The sequence below is a fragment of the Lissotriton vulgaris genome, chromosome 10 (genome assembly GCF_964263255.1).
Source record: "Lissotriton vulgaris chromosome 10, aLisVul1.2, whole genome shotgun sequence".
NCBI classification, from domain to species: domain Eukaryota; kingdom Metazoa; phylum Chordata; class Amphibia; order Caudata; family Salamandridae; genus Lissotriton; species Lissotriton vulgaris.
The window spans coordinates 226466497-226493124 of NC_141698.1; the positions used below are offsets into that span (position 1 = coordinate 226466497).

At 51.5% G+C, this 26628-nt stretch overlaps 1 protein-coding gene across 3 annotated transcripts in view; it reads left to right on the plus strand.

The window, feature by feature from the left end:
• GTF3C1 (general transcription factor IIIC subunit 1) overlaps positions 1-26628 on the plus strand; it is a 2762707-nt gene that overhangs the window by 2131738 nt on the left and 604341 nt on the right. The gene's annotated exons all lie outside the window — the stretch shown is intronic.

Genomic DNA, 26628 nt, shown 5'->3' on the forward strand with positions numbered 1-26628 from the left:
TTGCTCCAACGCCATTCTGTTACTTTGTTGCAGCTGATTCCAGCATTTAAGATGATGAAGCAAAATTTCCAACCCCATTGACTGACCCCATATAGATTTATGCCTTTCGGCAACCTTGTATACTTTTTAAGACTGCTCCTTTATCTCCTGTGCCACTTCCCAACGGTGAACCCACTCCTACCCTGCTTCTGTCTGGGCCTTTTTAAGGTGCCGACCTTGTGTGCTTGGCACTGCAGACAGTGGAGGCACCACCAAAGCCGATTTTGGTGGTGCCTTTGAAACCGGCCTGTTTAGATGAAAATCATTTGGCACAGCAACTCCCTATGGCTGAGATTTTCCCACATGGAGTAACTGTTTGGGTAGGACTCAGATTCTGTCTAGTAAAGCCCAACAGTGATTTTTGCTGCACAGAAAACGATGATTCGGATTTGAGCAACCTCATTCTCTCTTACTTCGCAGATGCTGGCCTCTTCATGGCTTGGATACATCTCAAGGACCCACTTACTCCTCTGTACCCCCTTCAAAAGAAGCACATGAATTGACTTTGCCTACTACGGAGGCCACAGCTAACATTTTGATAGAGATTTTGCAACTTTCCTTTGCAGTCACAGAGCCTTTATTACCCTTCAATTAGGCCCTAGTGTATTGTACTTGAATCCCTGTGCAAAGTTATTTTCAGCCCAACAGACCACAAACAAATTGCTAGAAGACACATGCCTGCACATGTAACCTTTAAGTCCTATGGTCACATCCCTCTCTGTAAAGACTTGCAGTTTGAGCCTCTTCAGCAATGCTAAACGCAGATGCCTTTTCTATGACCTCTCTAAAGTGATAAAAACAAACTGGACTCTAGGCATACCTTTCGGTATGCTTTGTCCAGGCCTTGTAAGACCTAGTAAAAGTGTCCATTATTTGTTTATATGAACACATGAAAAACCCTTTCTCTGAACAATTAAATGACTGTGAATATGCTTCTAAACAGATCATCAAGTACAGCATGGATTCTGTATTCAGTGGCTTGATCCATCAGCACAGCTGTCGCTCTGCATTACCAGATGTTCACCTCTAATGTTACTCAGACAAAAGCTATTTAGTTGGTTCTTTGGTATTCAACTAGTGGTCTCAAATAAGACTCCTTATGAGCCGTCTAAACCACCAGGGCATGCTCTGAGCTGCGTGGATTATCTATGAAAGTCTTAAGTATTCACATTTGCATAAACCTGTTAAGGAAATAATGATCTACAAGAGTCAGTGCTGTGGACATTGGAAAATAAAGTGTGACCTCAGTCTGCCACATGTTTAAATCTTAATATATATGAAAGTTCTTTTCAGTAGTTTGACTGCAGGTTTCTCAACTTTTGTATTTTCCTTGGTGCCAGTCTGGATCTGGAAATTGTTCCCGTAACTGTTCTTGGCTGGTGCTAGGTGGTGATTTTATTCTCCTTGAAAAACTCATTCCACCTACATGGTGAAGTGTGCCACCTGTAGGAGGCTATCTAGTGTATGGTGCACACGTATTTAAGTGAAGCACCTAGCACTAATCAAGACAATCCTTATGATGGTTTTAGTGGTCTTAGACAACCATAGAAAACTCTCTGAGTATTAGCTGTGGAGGGCAGCTTTCAGGCTTAGTTCAGAAGGAGTTTTAAGCAGCTTGTTTTACCAAAACTAATCCTATAGTGTAGGTTAAACAAAAAAGAACCACACAGTGTAGGTATAAAAATAGTTATATTTATTATACACACTCACTCATTGGTATATCTCTTACTCGGAGATATCAACACAATACACATACTATTTCAATTGTTAACATGTAAGTAAGCAAAAATGCACAGTTGTCTTCAGAGGGAGACCAAACCATATACTGAAAAAGTGGAATACGAACTGCGACCAAAATCGGGACTTGGACCAGAAGACTCAGAAGATCTGGGGATACAAGGAACCAAATGTGGTAACTACCCTGGAACCCCACGGAGGCTGTGCGCAGAGTGGAAACACAGCTGCGTACTCAGTGCAAGTCAATGAGAAAATCACGGTTGCAGTTTTTAAGAAGGACCCTTACAAGTAGACCCGGAAGAAGCCCAGTGGAAGATGGAAGGTTGGAGAGACACCCCACCTGTGGATACCCCAGGAAACAGGACACCTACACCAGTGAAGCTGGGTGCATATGTGCGAAGTGACGTTGGAAACCGCCATAGACCACAATGGAGGACTTCCAGAAAGCTGCCGCTAGCAAAGAAGGTGAAAGAGTCTGGTGGAATCCAAGGATGGATTCTTGAATAGGAGTACCTGCAAGCTGAGGGGACAGTGTCCATGCCACTCGAAAGTGACCAGGAGGCACGGAAGACCAAATGACCACCAATGACGGAAGATGCAGGAGTGATGAAGTGACCTTGTCGCTGCAGCTGCGAGGACCATGCAACACTGTGGAAGAGCAGGAGCTGTTCACGAGCTGTCCCACGTCGGAAGTAAAGAACCAGGGGATCGGTGTCCAGTGGGAGCACCAACAAGCCTTAGCCGCAGCAACAGATAAGGTCAACGAAGAAGGTGCAGCATTGGGACCAGCAAGGTCACCAAATGCAGGAGAGTCCAAGCAGACCCCAAGCAATCAGGGGAGCCCACTGAGGCCAAAGAAGACCCTCAAGCGAATTCACAATCCGAAGGCACAGGAGACCCAGAGGACTTGGAGCAGCTCATCAAAGATGCAGGCCCACGATACAGAGGGTGTGTGGAGGACGAAGATCTTGGTTGGAAGAAATGCTGGAGGTTGGAGCTTTTTGTAGCCTGTTAATCTCTGGAGGGCAGAGTCAATAAGCTGTACAACGGCAAGTCCACGTGGTGCGCAGGGGTTCTGCGAGGGATATTGACCTCAAACTTGCTGAGAAGACCGTGCAGGCCTTGAGGGAGTTGCAGAATCACCACTTGTGTTGCTGAGCCTTTTAGAGTATGTGGGTCGTCAGGAGCAGCATATCTATCAGCTTGGTTGCGGTGCATGCAGATACAGGGGAGTGACTTCTTCATTCCAAGGGAGATTAATTTGGGTGTCTTAGGTGCCCACAGGCTTGGAGGAGAACCTGGATGAAACACAGGTTCAGATGACGCAGAAGACTGGCAGGACGACAAGACCACAAGCAGCAGGATTCTACCTTGATTCTGTTCCAGGCGAAGTTCAAGGTGCCCAGGCGGTTGAAGTGATTTCGGATTTGAATCTTGTTCACAACGAATCTGAAGAGCCACCCACAAGTACCCCCTTAAGTACCCGAGAGAAAGCATTTGGAATATACAAGGATCCCTCCTCTGGGAGGGGCTGGACAGAGGGAAGGATACTCCCATGTCCTTTGCGCAGTTTTGCGACAGAACGAGAGCCAATGGCTCCCTGAACTCGATCCAACTGGAGTATGCAAGGAGGGCACCAAATGTGCCCTTCAAAACAGTCTGGTGGCGCTGGCAAGCTCCCCCACCCTAGCCCAATACCCTAAGTCCTGTCTGGGAGATGGTCACACCTCCCTGTGACAGGAAACCTATTGTTCTACCTTCCCCTGCTCGAGCTCAGCTCAGTCATCTGGAGGGCAAAATTGTGTCTGCAGTCGGCAGCAGCACTAGCTTGCTATTAGACCCTAAAAGGCTGGTAGCAGAATACAGGGTATCCCCTCAGTATATTGGATTCTACATCCAACACTAGTGCAGCCACTAAATAGTTTGTATTTGACTTGATGTCCACTATATGTATTAAATAGCTGACTGCACTTGCAAAGCCTGGAGAATAGACTCCTGGGTTTGTAGAGGGGCCTTGCTCCTGCAGGGGCACCCTCACACCTATAGGGGTGACTTATAGGTTTTAAGTGCAGTGACCTCAGATCTAAGGAAACTTATATCTGTTTTAAGTTGTGCTAGTACCAACTTACACAGGTTGCAATGGCAGGGTTGTAGTCCCAGTTTGAGTGGCCTCTCATGGATGACATAATATTTGCTGCAGCCCAAGGGAGACCCCTGGTGTGCCGATGCCCTGGGTACCCTAGTACCATATAGTAGGGACTTACCTGGATACACCAGTAGGCAATTGGTAAGGTACCAAAATACTTACTCTAACAATTTTAGGGAAGAAGCACCGTGACTGGGGTCCTGATAAGCAGGATCCCAGTCACACTTAATCAGAAAACAGAATAACATCAGTAAAATGTGGGGGTAACCATGAAAGCAGATCCTACTTTCCTACACCACCCATGTGCGCCAACTTCAGTTCTTTTATTTCCATACCCTTTGACAAGTAGTGTCTAGAGCTGCACTCCCGAACTTTTTGTTGGTTTTCACAGACTTCTCAAATATTCTTGATCAGTGTGCAAATAGAAAAACACCCCCACTCAAAACTAGAGATTTTAACGTTACACCTAGAGAAAATAAATGTCAGACAAGGACACACACATCTGCTTATGGTACCTACTATCAAAACAGCTCAAAGTCTTGCGAAAAGTCCGCTAAGGCTATATACGAGTGTGAAGCTAAGCTGTATGTTGCTAAGAACAAGAAGTGAGTTTACCATGTTTGAAGTCAGACGCCCTCTTCCGATCAAAGTATTAGTCCAGGTCCATGCTACTGTTCTTGGGTATGTCCAAGATGAAGTCAAAAGACTAGTTCCAGAGCAAACCCAAAAAATCTCAGCAAAGGTCCAAATCCTCACTTCCGCTCAAAACAAAAGTTGCACAGTCTGCGCTTTGCAAATCTGACTCCCGTCCACGAACATGACTCTGCTGTCTTGATCTGACTCTAATGCCATACATCCGTTGGAGCTAATGTGGCCTGAGTATTTTGACCCATTGTCAACTCTGCGGAAAGTTAAGGCCTTCAAGAAGGCGAAGCTTCAGCTTTTTCAAATGATTCAGATTCTCCTTGGAGCATCTTCAGGCACCATGGATCCTCTAGGACCAACAGTTGGACTTCTTATGGCGTGTCTTGACAGCACTGACTGACCTCACAAGTCTTCCATCAAGGTCCTTGCAGGTACCTTCAGACATTTTCCATTGGTCACACCAGTTCTACATGGATTAACCTGGGCTCCTGAGATGCTGTTGCAGGATCTGACCACAACACCAGCTTGGATTCAGACCAGAGTTTGGCTAGACCGCAACTGATGTCACTCTGAGATCACTAAAGCCTAGTCCTTGGTATGGTAAGACTCTACAACAATGCCCTTTTGTTGTCACCAATATTGCTGAAGGCTGTCTTCGATTCTGACTGATGTTCTGCAAGTCATTCAGTATGTTTTCCTAGATGAGAAGGAGAAAGCAGACAATGTGTGCTTCCCACAGTACACTAATGTGGAGTTGTATTTGGAGCTACATAATGCTAATGGCCTAGAAACAGAGTTGGACTCTACATTGAGTCGCTACTGAAGAAAGTTCATCTTTCAGTGTTGTAATTTGTAAAGCTGCAACAGTGTTAGAGTTGAAGTTGCACACTGTGGAAAGTTAATTTGATCACACCAAGTTTGCTGCCAGGTCCTTCAACTTCTGAAACATTGGGGATCTTTAACGGGGCCTTAATGGAGGCCTTGATGGCGATCTGGTCCAAGCTGTGCACAGCACCTCTAGTGAGCCGCCATATTGCTAGGTGTCATATACTTGCCCTACAAGATCCAACCTTTCTGCATCTGCTTAAGTTTTGCCAGTTTCACCACAGTACCTGAAATTGAGGGTTAGTCAGTCCCAGAGGCAGAGAAAGGCACAGAATGCCACTCCCAGCATTTCTTACTTCCCAAGAAAGTGGACTGAGACTAATCCTTTATCTTTAGTTCCTGACCACCTACTTACATTAGGACAAATTCAAGATGCTGTACCTAACTTCATATCATCTCTACTCTAGACCAGTGAAACTAGATGGCTTCCTTGGACTTGCAGGGTGTGTATTTCTAGGTTCCCATGCCCCATGCTGCAGTCCAACAGGCGTTTCTCTACTTTGTGATGGGATCGGAACACGGCCAGTTTAAAGCCCTGTCCTGTGGCCTGAAGCCCCCCCCCCTCACATCCAGTGTTCATGAAGGTGATGGCAGTAGTACATCTAAACAAGTTGGGAGTTCATGCATGCCTATACCTTGATGACAGACCTTTGAAGTTGGGTTTGCCAGTCTGTTGCAGACCTTTAGTAGACTATAACCTCACTGCTGTCTTCTCTCGAGTACTCTTATCAACAAGCCAACAACCCACCACCACCCACTGCACAAGATTCAAGTTGAAGGGGCTGTTATGGACACGGTGGGCTTTCCACCACACAATGAGTCCATACATTCAGGGAATGATATTGGTGTTTTGTGCTCTTTCCTTGGCTCCAGCCTAGATAGTTCTGACACTTCTTGGTCTCTTTTTGCATCCTGGTGGTTCTAAATGCTCCTTGGCAAATCCAGAGACTGCAGTGGAACTTTTGGTTTTAATGGGCTCAGCAGTGAGTTGTCTCTCAGTCAATATCTGTGTATCGTACGAGGTGGCCCAGGACCTTTATTAGTGTATTTATTTTATTTATTTATTTTATGGAGTTTGTAAAGCGCGCAGCTACCCCCGAAGGGGTGTCCCGGCGCTGAAATCCAGGGGTTACTGAGTGGAGACGGAAAGAGAAAAAGACAGTGCAGGGGAAGTTAGAGTCCGGAGAAGAGCCAGGTTTTGAGTTTGGCTCGGAAGACGGTTTCAGAGGGGCAGAACCTCAGCTCAAGAGGAAGGGAGTTCCAAAGTCTGGCAGCAATGACACCGAAACCTCTGCCACCGGTTCTGGAAAGTCTGAAGCGGGGCAAGATGAGGAGGCGGAGGTCATTGGATCTCAGGGATCTGGTGGAGCAAGATATCGAGACCCGATTTTTCAGGTAAGTAGGACCGAAGTTGTTAACGGCTCGATAGGTAAGGGTGAGGACCTTAAACTGGATGCGGCTGGCCACAGGGAGCCAGTGGAGTTGCCTTCGATATGCAGAAACAGATTGACGGTAAGGGATGTTACCGATCAGTCTGGCCGCAGCATTCTGGACAATCTGCAGCCGGCCAATCAGGTACTGCGGAGCTCCTGCATAGAGGCTGTTCGCATAGTCCAGGTGGGACGTGATAAGGGCCTGGGTGACTGTGCGGCGGGAATCCGTGGGAAGGTACGGGAGGATCTTTTTTATCATCCGTAATTTCATGAAGCAGGCGGAGGTAACCTTATTAATCTGGGTTTTACATGACAAGGAGTCCTCAAATTGGAAGCCCAGATTCCGCGCCGAGCGAACCGGGGTTGGGGCGGGATCAAGAGCTGTCGGCCACCACCAAGACGAGGGAATAGAGGTTTTCTGATTGAAAAACAGAACCTCCGTTTTATCTGCATTCAGTCTCAAATGGTTCGTAGTCATCCAGCCGCTGATGTTATTCAGGCATTGGCGAAAGTTGAGGAATGCGGAGTCCGAGTGGTCCCGGAAGGAAAACACCAACTGAGTGTCGTCGGCGTAGGATACCACCCTGACTCCGCAGGACTCCACGACGTCAGCCAGGGGGGCCAGATAGACATTGAAAAATAGGGGGCTGAGGGCGGAGCCCTGTGGCACCCCACATGACAGAGGTTTTTTCTGTGATTTGTAGGGGCGTAGTAGTACTTTCTGACTTCTGGATGAGAGAAAGGACTCGATCCAGCCGAGGGCAGTGCCACCGACGCCTATCTGCCTGAGACGGTCCAGGAGGATGGGGTGAGAGACCGTATCGAAAGCTGCGGACAGGTCGAGGAGAACCAACATGGCCTCCTCGCCCCTGTCCACGCACTCCCGGATGGTCTCCGACACCTCCAGCAGGGCCGTTTCGGTGCTAAATCCTGCTCGGAAACCGGATTGGGATCCGTGAAGCAGAGAGTGGCTTTCCAAGTAATCAGTAAGTTGGAGCTGAACTGCTTTTTCCAGGACTTTGGCAGGTTTAGGAAGGAGGGAGATGGGACGGTAGTTAGAGAAGATCGAGGGGTCTGCGTCTGCCTTTTTCAAAATAGGGATCACCAGTGCCTCCTTCCAGGTGGTGGGGAAGAAGCCATGGTGAAGGGAGGCATTCCAGACGGAGAGGAAAGGGCAGGCCAGTGAGGGTGCCAGTTCTCCCATGATTTTGGCGGGAACAGGATCAGAGGGGGCGCCAGATTTGCAGGCGATGAGCAATCTAATGGCCTCGTCCGTGCTTAGTTTGTTAAATGCAAGGAGAGATGGAGACTCAGGGGGATTGGGAGCAGGAGATGGAGTGATTGTCTCAGTGGGGAAGGAGACACATAGTTTATTTATTTTTTCAAGAAAAAAATCTGAGAGTCCCTCACAGAGGGCCTGACTAGCGGTATTCTGGGGGGCTCTGGCCGGAGGGTTAATAAAGTCTTTGACGACGTTAAAGAGCGTTTTTGAAGAGTTTTTTGCTCTGTTAATTTGAGTGGCAAAGTGGTCTTTCATAGCGCCTTTTTTCAGTTTAAGAAATTGTTTGAGTGCCATTCTGTAAAGTTGTTTGGCATCAGAGTCGTAGTGGAGCCTCCACTTGCGTTCAAGAGCCTTACACTTGCTTTTCTCCTCCCGAAGGGAGGTGGAGAACCAGGGAGCCGAGGGCCGCGACCTGGTGGAGGAGATGGTTATCTGGGGGGAAATGGAGTCAATTGCCGTAAGGAGGGTAGAGTTTAACCTAGCGACATTTTCATCAATGTTCGGGGAGAGGTGCTCCGATTGGTAGTGGAATATGGGGTCCAGGGTAGCGCAGGTGACTTTATGCCACTTTCGTCCTAATTCCTTCCTGTGAGCCGGTTGGACAGATTTGCGTCCTAAAGTAAGGGAGAATGGGACGAGGAAGTGATCGGTCCAGGTTAGAGGGAGAGGCTGGAGGGCAGTGATGAGCGAAAAGTTTGCGAAGATGAGGTCCAGGGTGTGGCCTGCCACATGGGTGGGACCTGCAACCAGTTGTTTAAGATTGAGTGTAGAAAGGATGCTAACCTAACTTGCAGCAGGGCATTATCTGTGCCTGTTCCTGTGAGGAGTTGGCCTGGTATATGCTGTCCACTAGTTAAAGTAGGCACCTTGCACCTGTCCAAACGACCCTTAGTGATGATTAGGTTAAAGACCACCTTTATTGAAAGCTATCCTAGTGGTAGCTATGGAGAGCAGAACTTCAGGCTAAGTCTCGAAGGAATGTAAAGCGGCTTCGTTGACCAGATTATAACCTCCTGAATAACCAAATGAAAGGAGAACCACACAAGGTGTATATATATGTATGTACGTATGTATCTTAACCCGGAGCTGGATAGTACTTCATGCACTAAACCACGCGCACGGCGCGCCCTGGAGGATGTCCTCAAACAATTGAATCTGATTGCTGCATGGCGCCACCACTCTGGCAGCGACTTAGGATACACGCCCTACTCTACACCCCATAACACTTGGACACGCCTTGACTATTGGTGCCTCTCGGCGGCCGCGTTACTTTGGCTAAAGGATGTTAAGCATTTGCTGCGTACATTGTCTGACCATTCCCCGGTACTGGTACACTTACGGATTCCACGGGCTTGGGGGGGTTGACGCGCACTTGGTGTTTTCCGGATATGGCCCTACGAGCCTCTGTTTTTGCTACTGAACTGGGAGAAGCTGGACTACTTCCAATTGAACGTGGGTACTGTTGACTCCAAGGCCAGTTTCGGGGAGGCGTTTAAGGCATACACTAGGGTTATCTGCATTTCCAAACATGCTGGTGGGCTCCGGTCGCTTCGCCTCACGCTTGCGCAGGTAGAGACCAAACTTTGGGACCTCGACAGTAGCTCAACGCACCAGAAACCCCTGACACGCTTAAGCACGCTACTCTGCTAGCTGAGATCAGTGAAGCCACGGACAGAGAAGCTAACTTTCTGGGTAAATATACCCTAGCTCACAGGTACGGGGAGGGAGAACGACCTGGAAGAACACTGGCAAGGCTGATACACACACTGGTAAACCAACATACATAGCTGCATTAACTGGGGATTCCGGGGACCGGATAACAGGGAATGTGGGAGTGTTGCGTGAGGTGCTGAAATATTATATAGATCTGAAAGAGACACGTTAGTGATAGATTCCTTACCTTAGAATATCCCCAGGCGTCAGACTGGATCCGGAAATTTTTGCGTAGCAATACCCCTGCGCGCTGGTAGGCGTCGTCTGCGGCTCCGCGTCCGTCGTCGGCGTCGTGAGCGCCGGGATGACGTCGCCGGAGTATATAGACGGCGCCCATGCGCGCTGACGTCAGTTCTTCTTTTTTCCGCGCCAGCTAGCGCAGATCCGGAAGAAGCTCTACCCCCAGTCACTTTTTGACTGAAAACTTTTTTGATCTTTTTGATCCTCTATTTAGTCGATTCTCGACTATCGGTGCCAGGGATGCCCGGGTTCAAGCCTTGCTCGAAGTGCGGCCGACTCATGTCGGTCACGGACCCCCATCGCCGGTGCCTGAAGTGCTTAGGCCTCGACCACGACGATCGAACCTGCTCCGACTGCCGGGCCCTGACGTCGAAGGCTAGGCGGGAGCGGTCCCGCAAGCGTCTCGAGCTGAGGCAGTCGGCCCCGCGCCGCTCCAGGTCCCGGTCCCGGTCCCACGGGAGGTCGAGGGACAGGTCGCGAGGTCGGAGTCATCGGCGTTCCGGGAGTGGACACCGATCGTCTGGTTCCAAGTCCTCAGGTAAGAGGCATGAGAGGTCGGAGCGACACCATCGATCCTCCGACCCGCCCCGTCGCTCGCACGATGCGACCGGGGACTCGGGCGACACCGCCCACGCGGCTCCGCGGGAGTCGCAAGCGTCGCCGCCTGCCCCACACCTTCGGGTCCCTGGGCACGGCGCGTCGCAGGAGGAGGTCGAGAGGTACCTCATGGCCATGAGGGCCCTCCCTCCTCAGTCGGTTCCCGTGGCGCCTTCGGGCCGATCGGCTCCGTCTGGAGGTCCTTCCGGGTCGGGCGCTTCGGCCCCGACGACGTCGGGCGCTTCGGACCCGGCGCCGCTGGCGACTTCGGTCCCGGCGCCGCGCGACCTCGCTGGATCCGGCTCCGGATCCGGGACCTCGCCGGTCGACCCTACGACCTCGCCGGCGCCGTCCCTTCAGGTGTCGTCCCCGGCAGCCGATGTGGTTGCCGACCCCAATGCTTCCTACGGTCCTACTCAGGAGTCGGGGGGGCGCCGCTGGGCGTCGATTCCGTCGGCCTTCGGAGAGTTCTATCTCCACGAGGAGGCCCTGGCTGTTAATCCTGGTCTCCAGGAGCCAGGTGACGAGGAGCAATGGGAGGGGTCCGAGGACCCTCTGGCACGTGATTGCCAGTCGAATCAGGACTGGACATATGAGCTTGGGGAGGCCAGTGGTATTGACACCTCGCCAGACACTGGATTTACGTCGCCCCCGACTGTGGCTTCGGAGGCGGGTTCTGCTTACAGTGTAGTGTTGACGAAGGCAGCTAAGGCCTTAAACCTTCAGCTCCCCGTCGCGGCCGTGAGGACTAATCTCCTCACTGAGGTCCTCAAACAGCAGTCCGGCTCCGCGGAGCCCCTCCTGCCGTTCAACGAGGCCTTGTGTGACGTTCTTCTGGGCACTTGGTCCAAGCCCGCCACAGGCCCCCCTGTGGACAGGAACGTGGCCAGACGCTACCGCCCGGCACCGGGCGACCCTTGCTTTTTGTCCACCCACCCCACCCCCGAGAGTCTGGTCATCCAGGCCTCCAACTCCCAGTCCGCATTCCCGTCGGCCCCGCCCGACAGGGAATCCAAGAGATTTGAGCAGTTCGGGAAGAAGGTCTTCTCGTCTGTAAGCCTAGGGCTACGGTCAGTGAACACCAACTGTCTCTTGGGCCGCTACACCCACACTCTGTGGGACACGGTTGCGGAGGTGCTGCCACAATGCCCTGAGGAGGTCAGGGCTAAACTCAGCCAAACCCTTGCGGACGGCCGAGATGCGGCACGTTTTTCTATCCGGTGTGGGCTGGATACCACGGACTCACTGGGCAGGGCGATGGCAACGACGGTGGCGGTTCGACGCCACGCCTGGTTGAGGTCCGCCAACTTCTCGGCCGATGTCCAGGCCACCCTCCTGGACATGCCGTTTGATGGCCGTCGCCTCTTCGGCGACAAGGCAGACCATGCGCTGGAACGTTTCAAGGACTCCAGGGCCACGGCCAAGTCCTTGGGCCTTACGGCCCCACGCCAGCAATCGGGTGCCTTTCGCTCCTTTCGTGGCCACGGAAGGGGCGCCCCACCACGGATCGCCAGCCACACGCCGCAAAATATCCAGCAGCGCGGTGGCGGACGTGGGAACCGCCGCGGCGGTGGTCGGGGTCAGCGGCGAGGCCAGTCCACACCTCCCTCAGCAGCCCCTGCCTCAAAACCTTCCTAGTCCGAGTTTTCAGGCCCATGTGACGCCTGTGGGAGGCAGGGTTCGCCATCACCTCTCCCACTGGCATACAGTCACTTCGGACAGGTGGGTGCTGCAAATTGTCCGAAGGGGTTTCTCCCTCCCCTTCGAGTCTTCCCCTCCATCCATGCCACCTCAATACCACCGTGTGTCGGGGGATCACTTGCAACTTCTGCAAGAGGAAGTTTCGGCCCTCTTGGCCAAGAGGGCCATCGAGCGCGTTCCTGGGCCAGAAGTAGGACGTGGCTGTTACTCCCACTACTTTCTGGTACCCAAGAAGGGCAAAGGGGGCCTACGCCCTATCTTGGATCTGCGGAACGTCAACGGCTTCCTCCGGACGGAGAAGTTCAAGATGCTCACTTTGGCTCCGGTCCTGGCTGCCCTGGACCCAGGAGACTGGATGGTAGCGTCTGACTTGCAGGACGCCTATTTCCACATCCCCGTCCTGCCGGCCCACCGGCGTTACCTGCGGTTCACGGTAGGCCTAGAGCACTTTCAGTTTACCGTGCTCCCCTTCGGCCTTACCAGCGCCCCACGGGTGTTCACGAAGGTGATGGCGGTGGTCGCAGCCCATCTGCGCAGGCAAGGGGTGTCAGTCTTCCCCTACCTCGACGACTGGTTGTTGAAGGCGGGCTCGCCCCAGACAGTCGTCACCCACCTCCAGACTACGGCCGACCTCCTGCACTTGCTGGGGTTCTCCATCAATGTGCCGAAGTCACACCTGTGTCCCTCTCAGAAGCTCCTTTTCATCGGAGCGGTTCTCGACTCGGCGCAGTTTCGGGTTTACCCACCCGAGCAGCGGGTTCGCGATATTCAGGCTCTGATTCCTGTCTTCAGACCGTTATCCCGGGTCTCGGTCAGGTTGACGCTGCGGCTTCTGGGACTGATGGCCTCCTGCATCCTTCTGGTGCGTCACGCCAGGTGGCGGATGCGGGCTCTGCAGTGGGACCTGAAGTTTCAGTGGGCCCAGCATCAGGGCAACCTGTCCGATCATGTCCTGATCTCAGAGGGCACTGCGAAGCAACTGCAGTGGTGGCTCACGGACCGCGACTGGGTCAGTGGCAGACCCCTCTCCCTACCTCAGCCGGAGCACGTAGTTGTGACGGACGCGTCCCTCCAAGGCTGGGGAGGCCACATGGGAGAGGCGGAGATCAGAGGCCTCTGGTCTCCGGCGGAGTCCCGGCTCCACATCAACCTTCTGGAGCTGCGGGCGATTCGTCTTGCACTGAAGGCATTCCTCCCCTCTGTCAGGGGGAGTGTGGTGCAAGTGTTCACCGACAACACCACCGCCATGTGGTACTGCAACAAACAGGGCGGTGTGGGGTCGTGGACCCTTTGCCAGGAGGCTCTGCGCCTCTGGCAGTGGCTGGAACATCAGGGCGTGACCCTGGTGGTTCAACACCTGGCAGGCTCTCTGAATGCCAGGGCGGACGAACTCAGCCGCCGGTGCATGATGGATCACGAATGGCGTCTGAACTCGGGCGTGGCGCAAGGTCTCTTTCGACAGTGGGGAGAGCCTTGGTTAGATCTATTCGCCACAGAAGAGAACGCGCAATGTCAGCAGTTCTGCGCGTTGGAGTTTCCAAGGCGGCACTCGCTCGGAGACGCTTTTCGTCGCGAGTGGAGCTGCGGTCTGTTGTACGCCTTTCCGCCTATACCACTTCTGCCCAGAGTGCTGAAGAAGATCAGGCGCGACCGGGCCCAGGTCGTCCTTGTGGCTCCGGACTGGGCACGAAGATACTGGTATCCCGAGCTACTCAGCATGTCAGTCGATCCCCCGATTCGTCTGCCTCTTCGGGAGGACCTTCTGTCGCAGCAGCAGGGGACGGTCCTGCACCCGAACCTGTCCAGTCTCCACCTACAAGCTTGGAGATTGAGCGGCGGCAGTTGAGGCCATTTGACTTGCCTCCCGAAGTCTGTGACATCATTCTGGCAGCCAGGCGTCCCTCCACGAAGTCGGTATACGCCTGCCGGTGGAATAGATTTGTGGCATGGTGCGCAGCAAAGGCTGTGGATCCCCTCTCTGCACCCCTTTCGGAAGTGCTGCTCTTTCTTCTTTCCCTTGCCCAGCAGGGCTCTGCTCTGGGCACTCTTAAAGGGTACCTTTCTGCTCTTTCAGCCTTCTTGAGGCTACCAGATCAGCCTTCTTTATTCAAGTCCCCTATTGTGAGTAGATTTCTGAAGGGCATCACGCACATGTTCCCTCCTGTTCCCTTCGTGATGCCCCAGTGGGACTTGAATCTTGTTCTCACCTATCTGATGTGTGCTCCCTTTGAGCCACTTCATAACTGCCCTCTTCGTCTCCTTACTCTAAAGACGGCCTTCCTGGTTGCCATCACCTCTGCCAGGAGGGTGAGTGAGCTCCAGGCTCTTTCTTCTTCTCCACCTTTCCTGTCTGTTCATCCTGATAAGGTGGTGTTGCGTACACGACCTTCCTTTCTGCCCAAGGTTGTCACGGCCTTCCACATCGGGCAGTCCATCACCTTGCCCACCTTCTTTCCGCCTCCGCATCCCTCGAAAGAGGAGGAGAGGCTCCACCGTCTGGATCCAAAACGTGCGCTCTCCTACTACCTAGACCGCACTCGCCAATTCCGGGTGGATGACCAACTCTTCGTTGGTTACGTGGGCGCGAAGAAGGGAAAGGCTGTACACAAGAGGACCATCTCCAGGTGGATCATCTTGTGCATCCAAGCATGCTACTCCATGGCGAGGAAGGAGCCCCCGGCTGGATTGCGGGCTCACTCCACTCGGGCCACGGCAACGACAACTGCCCTGGGCCGCGGTGTCCCCCTGCAGGACATCTGTCAGGCAGCCACGTGGGCCTCGCTGCACACGTTCGCAAGACACTACTGCCTGGACAGTCAAGTCCGGAGGGATGGCTTCTTTGGCCGTTCCGTCCTCCAGGACTTTCTGGTGTGATATTGGTTCGCAGACCCACCACCGGGGTTGGTATTGCTGGGGTATCTATTCTAAGGTAAGGAATCTATCACTAACGTGTCTCTTTCAGATGCACAAGTTACTACTTGTGTAACGATATATCTGTAAGAGACATTAGTTAGTGATAGATTCCTTACCGCCCTCCCATCCTCCCCGTTCTGCGAACCGATATTTAGGGTTAAGGTCATCCCCTTTCAGGGCCCTAGTTTCATGGCACCAGTGTTAGTTCTATCATGGCTCTGCGTATCTGGCGCAGAAAAGCTGTGTTATCAGAACTGACGTCAGCGCGCATGGGCTCAGTCTATATACTCCGGCGACGTCATCCCGGCGCTCACGACGCCGACGACGGACGCGGAGCCGCAGACGACGCCTACCAGCGCGCAGGGGTATTGCTACGCAAAAATTTCCGGATCCAGTCTGACGCCTGGGGATATTCTAAGGTAAGGAATCTATCACTAACTAATGTCTCTTACAGATATATCGTTACACAAGTAGTAACTTGTGCAACTATACACCTCTGGGACTGCTTCAACCCTGGAGGATTGCCAAGAATACCTACATAGGGTTTCCCTCTCCTGGCTGGGCAAGGCACACCAGGAGTTCCTGGCTGAACCCTTCACGGAGGAGGAGATTTCAGACGCCATTGACATGCTTGATGGCACCAAGGCACCTGGATTGGACGGTTTTACTGGCTGTTGCTATAAAAAGTATAAAGATCTGGTAGTCCCCCATCTTATTTACGTTTTTCAGGAGGCAGTGGATAAGGGGATACTTCTGTAGTAGGGGATCTCTGTGTATAGTCATAATCTAGTGAATAGTCCCGCCCATGTGCGTGGACCCCGGCAATCAAAAATAATCTCTTAAGTTGTCAAAATAATGCAGAAACTGCAAAGACACTTAAGAGAGAATTTAAAGACAAATAATGCAGCCTATATCCACAGGCTACCCTGTCCAGTACTTCAACTAGAAATTCCACCAAAAAAACACCACACATAAAACAGCCTGCAGTTTCTACCATAGAGAAACTTGCCTCCCCCAGTCAAAGACTCTGGAATGATAGAGAGGAAGGTAGGGACAGACAAGCCCCATAGGCTGCCATTATGTGGCTTAAATAGGATACTGTGCCTTTAAGATAACTTTCCAGAACTTCTCTCAGTATCCCAGAATGCATAGCAGGTCCCTCTACTTTCAGTTCTTTTTTCCGGCTCCTGCTTACAGGACCCTGGCATTGAGCTCTCCCTTTTTCAATGGTTTATTGGAATTTTTTGACACTTTTGACTTTTAAAAGTGTTGCAGTTTTACTTGTTGGTGTTCTCTTCTCCTATTTTGTGCTGTTTTTGGCGTTTTAGGGCTCTAAAATGCCTGGCCTTTTTGTTAAGTGCCCAGCATGTTAGAGGAAGAAGGCCAAGAGTGACCCCCATGATGTCTGCATCGTGTGCCTTCCAGAAGATCATGTCCCTGAGGATTGCGTCATCTGCCAGCAGCTTTCTGCTCGGACTCTGAAGGACAGATTGAAGATCAGGCTGGCTGGCCTGGAGGATAGGCGTCTGTGGGCTTCAGGTGGGTCTGGGCAGGCTGGGAAGGTTCCCTCTGCCTCTGCTGAGGCCCCTGGGGGGCTCCCCGGGGCAGGAAGTCCAGCAAACGGTCCCATTCTCCGTCGATGTCGATTGCATCGTCGACGACGTCGAGAGGGATGACGGCGGCGTGCTCCCCTTCTCCCCGGGGCTCCGGGTCGAGACGGCGTGACGGCTCGACGTCGAAGGAGAAGTCGACGTCATCGTCTTCGTCGACGTCGAGATCTTCTTATCGACGCCGAAGGCGGAGTGACGTGCATCGGCGCTCGCCGTCGAAGCGGCACCGACGCTCGCCGTCGAGGCGACACCGTCGATCGCGTCGAGGCGACACCGCCGATCGACGTCGAGGGGCTCCTCGACGTCGAGAACATCAAGAGTGTCCCCGATAGATGACCTGGTGGCGTTTCAGGACGTCCTGTTGAGAGGCGCTGCGAAGTTGGGCATATCTCTGACGGTGCCCACTCCGAAGACGTCGGTCATTTTCGAGACTCTACATCAAAAGCACCTGTCTCGTCCTCTCCTGCCTCTGGTGCCGGGCCTGGAAGAACCGGCTATGGCTCTGTTTCTCACCCCTGCGGTGACGAAGGCGGCTCCATCAAGATTACTAAAGAAGTACCGGGCTCCCGACTCGGATCCGGCCTTTTTGAGAGCGAAGCCTCCGCCTGACTCTGTCATCGTCACGGCGGCTCGCAAGCAGCATGCCACCACTCCTTCCTCCACGGTTCCCCCGGATAAGGAGTCAAGGTGGATTGATTCGGCGGGGAGAAAAGTCTGTGGAACTTCCGCTACCTCCATGAAAGCGGCGAGTGCCACGGCTCTGTTGGGCCGATACGACCGCGCCCTTTGGGACTCCCTCGAGCGCTTTGCGGAGCATCTACCTCGGGAGCAGCGTGAAGACTTCATGGAAGTACTAAGTGAAGGGATGCTGGTGGCCAACCAGATAATCAGCGCGGCAGGGGACTCTTCCCTTTTGGCGGCGCACGGATTTTGCCACGGAGTCAACCAACGGCGCCACGCATGGCTCCGGCTTACGTCCCTGAAACCGGACGTACAGCAGAGGGTGGCCAATCTGCCGTTTTCCGGTGAGACCCTCTTCGGGAAGCATGCAGACGATGAAATGGCCCGCATGAAGGCGGAGGCCGAGACGCTGACGGCTGTGGGCCTGGAAAAGCCCAAAGAGACCAAGAAGCAGTACCGCCCTTTCCAACGGCGGTTCGGCGGACAAGGCCGTGGACGGGGACAGGCTTCGGGACAATCGCAGCAGCAACACCAGTTCCGTAAGCCGTTCCAGAAGCGCCAGAAGGGCAGGGGAGGCCAGCAGTCGGCTCCGGCGCCCAAGGGCCAGGCTGGGTCTAGGCCCTAGGCCCCTACTTCCCCCGGATCTGTTACCCACTCCGGTAGGGGGAAGCATTCAATTTTTTCTGGCAGAGTGGAGAAAAATTACTCAGGACAAGTGGGTGCTGAATATTGTTTGCAATGGATACAGTCTTCGGTTCACCAGCCCTCCTCCAGCTATTCCCCCGGTCAGCTCGCGGTTTCAGCTGCGCGAGCTTCAGGCGGAAGCGGATATCCTGTTGAGGAAAAGGGCGATAGAGGACGTACCTCTGTCTCAGAGAGGAAGAGGTCTGTACTCCCGGTTCTTTCTGGTTCGCAAGAAGGACAAGAACGAGTTCAGGCCCATTCTGGATTTGTGACAGGCAAACAAATGGATTCGCAGAGAAAAGTTTTGCATGCTGTCGTTGCATCAGATTTTCCCTCAGTTGCAACAGGGAGACTGGCTATGCGCCATAGACCTACAGGATGCTTACTTCCATGTGCCCATTGCACACAAACACAGGAAGTTCCTGTGGTTCCAAGTCAGCACCAATCACTATCAATACACAGTACTCCCGTTCGGACTGAAGTCTGCACCGAGGACGTTCTCGAAGTGCATGGCAGTGGTAGCGGCACACCTGAGGAAGAACAAGGTGTTCGTCTACCCGTACTTGGACGATTGGTTGATCAAGGCATCCTCCTTCTCGGAAGCGCGAGCACACTTCCAGAAGACGTGCGTTCTCTTGAACAAGCTGGGGCTGCACATCAACATGGCCAAGTCTGTCCCGACTCCGGTCCAATGCATACAGTACTTGGGAGCCTCCATCAATACGCTGTCAGCAAGCGTGTCTCCTTCGGAAGAGCGACGATTATCACTCCTTCGGAAGGCTCAGGCTCTTATGACGACTCCATCTACAACAGTGAGGACGGTGTCTTCTCTACTGGGATCGATGGCCTCTTGTATCTTCCTGACGCCACACGCACGGCTGCACATGAGACCGCTGCAGGAGTGCTTGGAGGACCAGTGGGATCAGAGGAAAGGATCTTGGGACGACAAGATTCGCCTGTCACTGCATGCTCTTCAGTCTCTGAAGTGGTGGTGTTCGGCGGAGAATCTCCTCAGGGGGGTTCCCTTTCACAAGGACATTCCCGCGCAGACTGTCGTGACGGATGCGTCTCTTCTGAGATGGGGAGCGCACTCCGGGACTCTACAGATTCAAGGCACGTGGTCACCGATGGAGTCCACGTATCACATCAATTTCCTGGAACTCAGGGCTGTTCACTTGGCGCTGAAGGCCTTTCTTCCGTCCTTCCAGACCAACTCTCTGCTTGTACAGACGGACAATACCACCACGATGTATTACCTCAACAAGCAGGGGGGCTCGAGATCGCGCACTCTGTCGCAGGAGGCGCAGACGATCTGGCACTGGCTCCTGGCCAGAGGACTGACGATAACGGCCACCCATCTACCAGGTGTGCAGAATGTTCAGGCAGACGCACTGAGCAGACAGCTCCAGGAAAACCACGAATGGGTCATAAACGACGAAGTACTAGGAGAAGTCTTCGCGAGGTGGGGAACTCCAGACGTAGATTTGTTCGCCACCGCCGAAAACAGCAAGTGCAGAGACTTCGCCTCCAGATACTTCCAACAAGGGACTCTGGGGAATGCGTTATGGATCAACTGGACGAACAGCTTTCTGTACGCCTTTCCTCCCATTCCCCTGATTCCGGCGGTGCTCATCAAGCTGGCCCGGTCCAGAGCTCGGATGATACTCATCGCCCCGGAGTGGCCCAGGCAGTGGTGGTTCACGGACCTACTTCACCGGTCTCTCCTTCCTCACATTCGGTTGCCGTGCAGGCCGGACCTTCTCACGAAGTTCGGGGGACGGATGTTACACCCCAACCTCTCGTCTTTGAGTTTGGCGGCATGGCTCCTGAGATAGTGCAATATGGCCATCTGAATCTGCCCGATGATTGCATGGACATACTGAAGGAGTCTAAGAGACCTTCCACTCGGACTTCATATGCTTACAAGTGGAAGAGGTTTTGTATCTGGTGCCAGTCTAAGAACCATGATCCTACGACCTGCAAGGAAGATGTCATCCTTCCTTACCTTTTACATTTGGCGCAGTCTGGCCTTAATGTCCATTCCATTAAGGTACATCTTGCTGCATTGACTGCCTACAGGAAATGCCCTTCACAGACTTCCTTTTTCCAGATCCCTGTGATCAAAGATTTTCTGGAAGGTTTGAAGAAAGTATTCCCTCCTGTCAGGCTTCCCTCGCCTTCATGGGAATTGAATGTGGTGCTGTCCAGATTGATGAAGGAGCCTTTTGAACCTATTCATAAGGCTTCGTTGCAGCACCTGTCCTGGAAGGCGGCGTTCCTCGTGGCCATTACATCGGCCCGCAGGGTGAGTGAAATTCAGGCGTTATGTTGTAATGAACCTTATACTGTATTTCATGCTGCTAAGGTTGTTATGCGTACTCACCCTAAATTTCTTCCCAAGGTTATTTCTGATTTTCATGTCAACCAGACTATAACTTTGCCTACGTTTTTTCAGAACCCTTCATCCCCAGCGGAGAGGTCTCTCCATTCCCTGGATGTGAGGAGGGTGTTGAAATTTTATCTGGATAAAACCAAAGATATTCGTAGGTCTGACCAGTTGTTTGTCAATTATGGATCAGTCAGGACAGGTCTTGCGACCTCTAAGCAGTCCATCTGTAGGTGGATTGTGTCCTGCATACAATTGTGTTATCAGAAGGCTAATAAGACCTTAGGAGGTAAGCCTAAGGCTCATTCCACCAGGGGCAAAGCTGCCACGACGGCTCTGCTCCGTAACGTGCCGATTGCTGAAATCTGCAAGGCAGCCACTTGGAAGTCGGTTCATACCTTTGCTAAGCATTACTGCCTGGACACTGACGCCAAGGCAGACGCTCAGGTTGGCCAGGCTTCGCTGCGGAATTTGTTCGCACAGTAGTGGCGTTATGTATTTATTCTCCACCGCCGCTTTGGTGTGGGGATGGGCTTGCCATTCTATTCACTAGATTATGACTATACACAGAGATCCCCTACTACAGAAGGAGTAGTTTCTGTCCTGTAACTCCAGTTCTGTAGTAGGGGTATCTCTGTTATAGTCATAAGCGCCCGCCCTCCTCCCCGGTGGAGATTTTTTCGTCATACAAGAATGCGACAGGTCTGGCGTGCTTCGCCTTCAAAAAAAACTGAAAGTAGAGGGACCTGCTATGCATTCTGGGATACTGGGAGAAGTTCTGGAAAGTTCTCTTAAAGGCACAGTATCCTATTTAAGCCACATAATGGCAGCCTATGGGGCTTGTCTGTCCCTACCTTCCTCTCTATCATTCCAGAATCTTTGACTGGGGGAGGCAAGTTTCTCTATGGTAGAAACTGCAGGCTGTTTTATGTGTGGTGTTTTTTTGGTGGAATTTCTAGTTGAAGTACTGGACAGTGTAGCCTTTTGATATAGGCTGCATTATTTGTCTTTAAATTGTCTCTTAAGTGTCTTTGCAGTTTCTGCATTATTTTGACAACTTAAGAGATTATTTTTGATTGCCGGGGTCCACGCACATGGGCGGGACTATTCACTAGATTATGACTATAACAGAGATACCCCTACTACAGAACTGGAGTTACAGGACAGAAACTACTCCTTCCGCCCACTCTAAGGGAAGCAGTTATAATTTTTATACCTAAACCCGGTAAATACCATTTGAAATGCTCCTCATACAGGCCCTTGTCACTGTTGAACTTTGATAATAAAATCTTTGCTAAAGCAATTGCCATCAGGCTTGCATTGATTATTGAGCAACACATCTCCCCGGCACAATCTGGCTTTATTCCGCACAAATCCACAGCCCTGAACACACGCACACTGTTCACCACCCTTAATAGGCTTGAACCGACGTTACCAGCTGCAGCGGTGCTTTTGGACGCCGAAAAAGCGTTCGATCAACCGGAATGGTCATTCCTCTATACCACCATGTGCGCCCTGAGGATCCCTGAACGTTTTTAGGCGGTGATCAGACTGTTGTACACCCAGCCGACGGCCTGCATCCGCCTTAATGGTACACGGACTAGGGCATTCCCTCTTACCCGTGGGACGCAGCAGGGATGCTCCCTGTCCCCCCTCCTTTTCATACTGGCGTAGACACGTTGGAACACCATTTACGGATTAAGCACAGCCATTGTGGCTTACAAATCAAAACAGGACCGCTGTTGCTCACACACTATGCCGAGGACATAATATTATATGTGCGGCGCCCTGATGAAAATTTACCACCGCTGCTTGGCGAGGTTAATAGATATGGCACCTTGTCAGGTTTACACATCAATTGGGGTAAATCAGAAGTGCTACCGCTGACTGATGTGGTTTGTTCAAGAACAGGGGACTACCCACTAACTTTGTGTGACTCGGTCATGTACCTAGGTATCCATATCCATGGGGACCGCAACCGTGTCCTGCAGTTGAACTATGGCCCGGCGGTCGAGAGGCTGGAAAGCAACGTAGAACGATGGTTGCGACTCCCCCCGTCCATGGTAGGCTGAATAGCCATAATAAAAATGGTGGTATTGCTGCAGTGTTTTGTATTTTTTTGCGAACATCCCAATCCCTCTCTATAACAGTTTTTTTTCCAGAATGAGCACCTTGCTTGGTGTGGGTTGGGAGACAGCCTCGAGTTTGATGGGGCACCTTGGTGCATCCATATGAGAGAGGTGGATTTGGCATACCGAACTTGCACATTTACTATTTGGTTGCCCAGGCCAGTTTTGCTTGGCACTGGTATAACACGGATCCCATACTATCGGCCTGAGGCGGAATTGGTGCTTCCGGATCCACTTCACACATTGCTGCCGCGCGGCTTCCCTAGGGATCCGTGTGATATCCAAATGCTGTCCACCACGAGCTGGGCCTGGTGCAAGCTGGCGAAGGTGAATGGCATGAGTGCCCTGTACTCCCACACACTACCCTTGGCCGGCAATAGTTGGATACCTATCCTGCAGGAGACGCTACTTAAACGTACGTTATCTAAATTTCGGCTAATTACCTTTCGGGACTTGTACCCTGGGGGGCACATATTCTCGCGCACTGTGGACCCTCAACTCCGGGAGGCCACGATTTTGTACCATTTTGTGCTCCTACGTGTACAGAAGGCGCTCCATGCCTGCATTGAGAGCTACCCATTGGCGCCCACTGAGTTACCTCTTCTGACTGGGGTCATTGGCGGAGGAGATGGGAATCATTTGGTTGCCAGACTGTACAATGGCGGCGTTGCTGTGAGCAAACGCGGAAGGTATCACCGAACCACCGACATAAACAGTTGCACTTTAAGTTTTTGCGGCGTGAATTTCTCACCCCCAGCAAACTACACCGCTTTAACCCAGCACGGTCTGACGCTTGCCCGAAATGCGATGCCCCGCACGCGGACTTTGCCCATATGATGTGGACGTGTCCCAGGTTGGAGGATTATTGGAAATCAATTTTCAGTGAGATATCTACGATGGTTGAAGTAGACATAGCACCATCACCTCTCCTTGCTCTATTGGGGTATGTCCATGATCTCTCCAAATCTCTGCGTCGTTTTGTAGTGATAGCACTTATGCTAGCCAAACCTGAGGTGGCCATTAAGTGGGCAGGTAAAGCCAGCCTCACACTCCACACATGGTTGCACAGCATGCGATACATATGCACAATTGCAGCCGCCCGCCTCTAGACCGGTGGACATTTGGCAACCCTTGTTGCATACCTACAGCGTTCGCAGGAGCCTAACGGTACACCCTCACAGACACCACAGGTAGCGTAGGGCCAAAGGGTATAAATTAGTGATGCACCCCGATCCTAAATATGTTGTACAGAATTACTGCACATGAGGGTAGCCACTGCATGCTCATAGCAGTTGCTGTAAGGTCGAAACCAGCATTGTAGATGTGGCTGCATTCCATGGGTTATTTGTTCGACATGCACTAGCCATTGGGGATCTTCCTATTGATTGATATGTGTTCCTTGTGCTGCCACAGACTATGTAAGCTATGATCCTGACCAACTGTCCTTTATTTTGTTTTTCTTTTTGTATGTAATTTCTTTGGAAAATGCAAATAAACAAAGTACAAAAAATAAAAAATAAAATAGTGGACAGCATATACCAGGCCAACTTCTCACACTTCTCACACTTTCCAACTGCCAAATGTCCGTTGCTATGCGTCAGAGTTTGTGCAAGTGAAAATGTATTTTGGTACATTCAACATACAAGGGTGGGGCTAAATGCTGCGCTGCGTTGGCTTGTGGAGGCGGGACAATGATGCTGCAGAAACAGGTGGTACCAGTTAGCAGAAACAGGAGCAGTTGCAGGGGATATTTCCAGATTCAGTCTGATGCTTGGGAGAATTTAAAAAGTCAGGGAGCATGACATTGTGATAGGGTATGGTTTAGATTGTAGCCACAGCTACCATCATAGCATATTTAAGGATCCTGAATGCATGCTAAATCAACATCTTTAGAATGCATTGATTTTAAAGTTATTCCCATTTAATTTTCGAACTTAAGGCCACTGTATATTAAGTGTGTATTAAGTGTCCGGAATCTATTAGCCCCCATTATCAGTTTACGAGGAGAGATCTATGCAATCCCAAACCTAGTCAGCTCCTACTAATTCCAAAGCATATAGTAATGTTGCTGTGGTCTTAGCCACTCTCAGATGTAATATGTATAGCCTTTGATATGGAGCAACAGGTTTCTTACCTGAGATTATTGAACCTCCGGCCTTGACAATTTGCGCATCTAAACATGACTTTGAATCAGAGAGAGAAAAGAAATTACATTCCCAAGCACCACAAGTGTCATCTTTAAAACTTTTTCGCAGTCCAAAGCCTGCACAATTTAGGAGTCAGAAAAGGCTTTCCATCTTGAAAAGGAGAGAGGTTCTCGCTGCAATAGCCAAAATAGTTTCTGCCAAAGCCCCAGGACAGGACGGAGTGCCTGGTGACCTTTTTAAAGCCAATCCCGAAGGATGGGCAACGTATTTCACCTTCCTTATAAATGCATTGATGGCAGGCTCTCCAGTTCCTAGTTCCTGGAAGGCGGCCGAGGTGATTCCAATTCATAAGAAGGGCCCTAGGGAGGACCCTGCCAACTACCGTCCAATTAGTCTGATAGACGCGGGACAGAAGTTGGTTGGCAGGGTTCTCCTCGAAAGGATCCTCTTGTGGGCTGAGGAAAATAAAATCATTTCCCCCTACCAGGCTGGTTTCAGGGCATGTACTAGTACAACTGATCAAGCCTTTAGATTGCTCCTACTCCATTGGAAGGTGGTCACTATCGGCAAAGGCGGTCTTTATCTGGCATTTATTGACTTGAAGACCGCCTTTGACCTGGTTCCACGAGATCGATTGTGGACTATACTGGAGGAGATGGGGATCCCGCTTCCAATACTAAACCTTTTGATACGCATGCATGAAGGCACCTATGCCCGTATTAGATGGGGCTCTCAAGGGCAAAAAACCGATAGGATCCCTGTTAGGCGAGGGGTTAGACAGGGGTGCGTGTTGGCCCCAACACTCTTTTCTTTGTTTGTAAATGGTGTTGTCTCTTTTTTACTCGAAATTGATGCAGATGCCCCGGTCCTAGCAGGCGATAAAGTGCCCACCTTACTTTTCGCAGACGACACCTTGCTGGTTTCAAAAACTCCTGTGGGCTTGCAAAAACTGTTGAATCGTTTTAGCCTGTTCTGTAAACTTAGAGGCCTAGTCATTAATACCACCAAAACTAAGCTTCTCTATTTTAACCCAAGTAAGTCCTCCAGGTCCACCCTATATCTTGATGGAGAACCTTTGGAGTGCATAAAAGAATTTGATTATTTGGGAATCAGAATCTCTCATAATCTGAAGTGGCAGCCCCATATTGATAAAATGCTTTTGAACCATAAAAGGGTGACCGGTGTTCTGGGGCGGGAACATCGCATGTCCACCTCTAAGCCTATCGCTCCGGCCCTAGATATATATGCTGCAAAGGCTGTGGGCAGCGCCCTTTATGGTGCCGAGCTGTGGGGCTTCGAATGTATTAGTGCACTTACCACCTCTGAAAACAAGTTCTTTAGAGAGCTAGCATCCCTCCCGATGGGTACCCCGATCAAACCACTATTGAGTGATCTGGGCCGCCGCCCTATTCGGGATTTAGCTAGGCTTCGGCCTCTTTTATACTGGGCCAGGTTATGGCGGACACCCGAGCTCTCTAGATATCTTGATGGTTTGCTAGAGGTCATGAACCTTAATGGTTCCCATAAAGTCAGTTGGATCCGTTACATTAAGAAGCTTTGGAGTGACGTTGGCTTGCCAATTGGTTGGGAGCGTGGAGCTTCCGTACCCAAGCTTGAACTTAAGCGGGTCTACTGGAAGTGGGTGGATGAGCAAGATCTA